The sequence below is a fragment of the Anolis carolinensis genome, unplaced genomic scaffold, assembly GCF_035594765.1.
Source record: "Anolis carolinensis isolate JA03-04 unplaced genomic scaffold, rAnoCar3.1.pri scaffold_9, whole genome shotgun sequence".
NCBI classification, from domain to species: Eukaryota; Metazoa; Chordata; class Lepidosauria; order Squamata; family Dactyloidae; genus Anolis; species Anolis carolinensis.
Window position 1 is genome coordinate 8,156,041 of NW_026943820.1, and position 6,000 is coordinate 8,162,040.

Here is a 6,000-nt window from a genome sequence, read left to right on the forward strand (position 1 = left end):
ACACAAAGGGTCAGAAAAATTCTCAAACGCAAGCTCAATGGAGGCAACACCATCAAGGCCATAAACACCTGGGCCATACCTGTCATAAGATATACTGCTGGCATTATAAATTGGACACAGGCGGAACTGGACAATTTGGACAGAAAAACAAGAAAACTCATGACCATTAATCATTCACTGCACCCTCGCAGTGATGTTGACTGGCTATATCTGCCTAGAAGATCAGGGGGAAGAGGACTCTTACAAATAAAACAAGCAGTCAAAGAAGAAGAACATGCCCTGGCAGAATATGTCAAGCAAAGTGAAGAACCTGCTTTGATTGAAGTCAAAAATCAGAAACTCCTCAAAGCACAGCAGACAAAAAATCAGGACAAGAAAACCGCACTACAAACTAGAGCTGACAGCTGGCACAACAAAACATTGCACGGAAAGTTCCTTGACAAAATTGAAGGAAAAGCTGATAAGGAGAAGACCTGGCTCTGGCTCACGAATGGGACCCAGAAGAAGGAGACAGAAGGCCTGATCCTTGCAGCCCAGGAGCAAGACATCAGGACAAAGGCAATTCAGGCCAAGATCGAAAAATCAGCTGATGACCCAAAATGCAGATTGTGCAAGGAAACTGACAAAACCATTGATCATATCCTCAGCTGCTGTAAGAAAATCGCACAGACAGACTACAAACAGAGGCACAACTATGTGGCCCAAATGATTCATTGGAACTTATGCTTCAAGTACCACCTCCCAGCAGCAAAGAACTGGTGGGATCACAAACCTGCAAAAGTATTGGAAAATGAGCATGCAAAGATACTGTGACTTCCGAATCCAGACTGACAAAGTTCTGGAACACAACACACTAGACATCACAGTTGTGGAAAAGAAAAAGGTTTGGATCATTGATGTTGCCATCCCAGGTGACAGTCACATTGACAAAAAACAACAAGAAAAACTCAGTCGCTATCAGGACCTCAAGATTGAACTTCAAAGACTCTGGCAGAAACCAGTGCAGGTGGTCCCGGTGGTGATGGGCACACTGGGTGCCGTGCCAAAAGATCTCAGCTGGCATTTGGAAACAATAGACATTGACAAAATCACGATCTGCCAACTGCAAAAGGCCACCCTACTGGGATCTGCACGCATCATCCGAAAATACATCACACAGCCCTAGACACTTGGGAAGTGTTCGACTTGTGATTTTGTGAAACAAAATCCAGCATATCTATTTTGTTTGCTGTGTCATAATAAAATAATAATAATAATAATAATAATAATAATAATAATAATAATAATAATAATAATAATAATAATAATTTTTTTGGGATTGTCCCACTGAGGTCAACCTCAATATGTAACCATCTGTAAAATGGGAGAAATGTGGATTTTGTCTATTGTTAAAGGCTTTAATGTCTAGAATCACTGTGTTGCTGTGAGTTTTTCAGGCTGTATGGCCATGTTGAGGAGAGAATCTTGCTGGAACATGGCCATAGATAAGTAAAGGTAAAGGTAAAGGTTTTCCCCTGACATTAAGTCTTGTCGTGTCAGCAAGTTTCAGTCAGCAAGTTCAGCAGCTCAGTGGTTTAATCCGCTGCGCCACAGGGGGCAGACATAAAAGTCTAGCATATAATTATAATTATAACTAGCCGTGCCCGGCCACACGTTGCTGTGGCTTATGGGAATGCTTTATTGGCCAGGTGGAATAGCAGTGAATAGCTTTGCAGCCTCAAAACCCTGAACCCTGGCCGTACCCTGGTGCCTTTGTGGCCGAAGGGGTTGCTAGGAGACAAAGTGGGCGGGGCCTAAAGGGGGCAGGGCTTACCCTTCTGACCAGCAACCAGGGTTGAAAACGGCTCTTCCTCGTTCTCTAATTTGGACTTTATTTTCCAGGGGTTTTTTTTTGTTTGAAAGACATAGATTGGATGACTATGTCTTTTGTGGCCAAATTTGGTGTGATTTGGTTCAGTGGTTTTGTTGCTTACTCAGTACTACAAATGTACATTACATTTATATATATATATATAGATTATAATTGTTACTATTATTATTCAAATTATTATTATTAATTATTGATTACTGATTATTAGTAAAAGTAAAGGCTTCCCCTGACATGAAGTCTAGTTGCGTCCGACTCTGAGGGTTGGTGTTCATCTCCATTTCTAAGCCGAAGAGCCGGAGTTGTCCAAAGACACCTCCAAGGTCATGTGGCCGACATGATCGCTTGGAGTGCTGTTACCTTCCCACCGAAGCGGTACCTATTAATCTACTCACATTAGCATGTTTTCGAACTGCTAGGTTGACAGAAGCCAGGGCTAACAGTGGGAACTTACCCTGCTCTCCGGATTTGAACTGCCGACCTTTCGGTCAGTAAGTTCAGCAGCTCAGCAGTTTAACCCGCTGCACCATCGAGGGCTCCATACACATACATGGCCATACAGTCCGAAAAACTCAAATGTGGATTTGTCCTCTGTACAAGTGATAGCAAATAAGATCAGTTTGCATTGCATTTTATACCTATAAGGCTCCTGTTCATGCACTTTGCTCTATTTTTAGCCTTTTGAAATGAGTTGAGGATGGGAACGCTCAATACACATGGGCCGCCTGCACGAATGCCTCATCTTATTTACATTCCAAGCTGTATATAAAACTTTTTTTTAAAAAGCACGCTTCCAAATAGTTTGGGTAACGAAGTGCTTTGGAATGTGTTGATGCTACATCTTTTAATCCTGGACAGTGTCCCTTTTGAATCCTACGCTATATAAAGCCATCCAAGCTTGTGTCAGGAGTTATAAACACTGCTGGATGGAGCACTGTAATTGATTTTAGCTCTGTGTTTGCAAAGCTGGCCAGACTTAGGTTGCGAAGATCAAAGCGGTTGGCGAGCACAAAGGCCCTCTCCTCGCTCCCCCTGCCGCCCCCCATCCCACCGCCTTCATCTCTCCGACCAAAGGCTGTTGTGAGCACAACTCTACATCTGCTTCCCAACTTTCAGTGGGCTCTGCTTTTCCAAGTCTTGTTCTGATTTTATTGCTCAAAATGGGATTTGGAGGGAGCGGGGAAGGGATATGGTCCACCCTGAACTACTCTGGCTACAATGAGGACAGGGCAGCTGGCCTTCTGGACAGAGAAGTTACTTTTTACAACATTTGTCATCACTTGATAACAGCAATGACAAAAAAGAGGTGAACCTACACTCATAGAATCATAGAATCATAGAATAGTAGAGTTGGAAGAGACCTCATGGGCCACCCAGTCCAACCCCCTGCTAAGAAGCAGGAAATCGCATTCAAAGCACCCCCGACAGATGGCCATCCAGCCTCTGTTTAAAAGCTTCCAAAGAAGGAGCCTCCACCACAGTCCGGGGAAGAGAGTTCCACTGTCGAACAGCCTTTCTCACAGTGAGGAAGTTCTTCCTGATGTTCAGGTGGAATCTCCTTTCCTGTAGTTTGAAGCCATTGTTCCATTGTGTCCTAGTCTGCAGGGCAGCAGAAAACAAGCTTTCTCCCTCCTCCCTATGACTTCCCCTCATGTATTTGTACATGGCTATCATGTCTCTTCTCAGCCTTCTCTTCTGCAGGCTAAACATGCCCAGTTCTTTAAGCCTCTCCTCATAGGGATTGTTCTCCAGACCTTTGATCATTTTAGTCACTTTCCTCTGGACACATTCCAGCTTGTCAACATCTCCCTTCAATTGTGGTGCCCAGAATTGGACGCAGTATTCCAGGTGTGGTCTGACCAAGGCAGAGTAGAGGGGGAGCATAACTTCCCTGGATCTAGACGCTATTCCCCTATTGATGCAGGCCAGAATCCCATTGGCTTTTTTAGCTGCCGCATCACATTGTTGGCTCATGTTTAACTTGTTGTCCACGAGGACTCCAAGGTCTTTTTCGCACACACTGCTGTCAAGCCAGGCATCGTCCCCCATTCTGTATCTATGATTTCCATTTTTTCTGCCGAAGTGAAGTATCTTGCATTTGTCCCTGTTGAACTTCATTTTGTTAGTTTCGGCCCATCTCTCTAGTCTGTCAAGATCGTTTTGAATTCTGCTCCTGTCTTCTGGAGTGTTGGCTATCCCTCCCAGTTTGGTGTCATCTGCAAACTTGATGATCGTGCCTTCTAACCCTTCGTCTAAGTCGTTAATAAAGATGTTAAATAGAACCGGGCCCAGGATGGAACCCTGTGGCACTCCACTCGTGACTTCTTTCCAAGATGAAGACGATGCATTGGTGAGCACCCTTTGGGTTCATTCGCTTAGCCAATTACAGATCCACCTAACCGTAGTTTTGTCTAGCTCACATTTTACTAGTTTGTTTGCCAGAAGGTCATGAAGGACTTTGTCAAACGCCTTACTGAAATCTAGTTAGGCTACATCCACGGCATTCAATTACTATCTCTGCCTTGGATCTCACCTTGAGAGGGAAGCACAATATAATTTCATTAATTCATTCAATCAGTCAACCAAAAGCAATTTTATATTTCCTGGTTATTAGGCCTGCTCTTGGTGTTATTTGGGTCACTGATATAGAAAATTGCATTGGATAGACCATATCAGCTCTGGTTTCTTAGATATGGCTATCATGATTTTCTATAGGTGAGCAGATGAAGAAAGGTCAGGGGTGGTTGAACCGGTAAGCGAAGTACGCAAATGAGGAAGGCACCAATCAACTGGGGGCGCTAGTGAGGTGCCCGGTTCAGTGCCGAGAGAGAGAGAGAGAGAGAGAGAGAGAGAGAGAGAGAGAGAGAGGGACAAACAAAAGTTCTAGGAAACAGCAATGTGCCCCGGGTTTTCCTAGGCTGGGCCTTCACCGGAGGGAGGAAACTCTTCCCTCCGGTAAAGGCCTGGCACTTTGGGGAAATCTCCATGGCTCTCTTCTTCCACTTTCACTGCATTTGGGGGGGGGGGGGGTGTGTGGTGGTGGTAAAATATGGTTTGCTTACACTTGAAAATTGCCTAGGGCCAGCCCCGAGAAAGATAGATAGCATATGTTCTCTGTCTCAAATAGTAGAGTTCATAGGAGGAAACTGGTGCCATTTTTGTAATTGTTGTTTATTCGTTTAGTTGCTTCCAACTCTTCATTACCTCATGGACCAGCCCGGGCCAGAGCTCCCTGTCAGCCATGGCCACTCCCAGCTCCTTCAAGGACAAGCCAGTCACTTCACGGATACCATCCATCCATCTTGCCCTTGGTCAGCCTCTCTTCCTTTTTCCTTCCATCTTCCTCAGCACCATTATCTTTTCCAAGCTTTCCTGTCTTCTCATGATGTGGCCAAAATGCTTCATCTTTGCTTCTAGTATCCTTCCCTCCAGTGAGCAGCTGGGCATTATTTCCTGGAGGATGGACTGGTTGGATCTTCTTGTGGTCCAAGGCACACTCAGAATTTTCCTCCAACACAACAATTCAAAAGTGTCTATCTTCCTTCTCTCAGCCTTCCTTATGGTTCAGCTCTCGTTACTGCAGGGAATGCTGCTTTAACTATGCGGACCTTTGTTGTCAGTGTGATGTCTCTACTCCTCACTATTTTGTCGAGGTTGGTCATTGCTCTGCTCCCTAGAAGTAATGTTTGGAATTCGCAGGTCAAATAAACCCAGAAACAGGTTTAACATTTGGGGCACCAAATATATGTGTTGGTCAGTATAATAGATCAGTTATTGTTGTGGCTCCATCCTTGGAATGTGTAGTTTATAAAGTCCATTCTTCTCAAAGAAGAGGGAATCAAGGATTAAGGCAGTTTTTGATCTTTAGTTCAGATGGGCATTGAAGTCCAGGGAAAGGGAATAGATTTCTGTCTCCTAGAGTCACTTTAGTTTTTGACAAAACACATCCAGGCTTATGAACATGATCTGCTTCCATCTCTCAGAATAATCTGTCCCAGATCTTGGAGGGCATCTGACCCATTTAGGCCATTTGTAGATGGAGGGGGTTCAAGCCCCTCCATAAATTGCTACATGTCTCCCATGGATGGGCTTCACACCCTCCTGGTTTCATCACCATATTGCAAGAGTAGAAA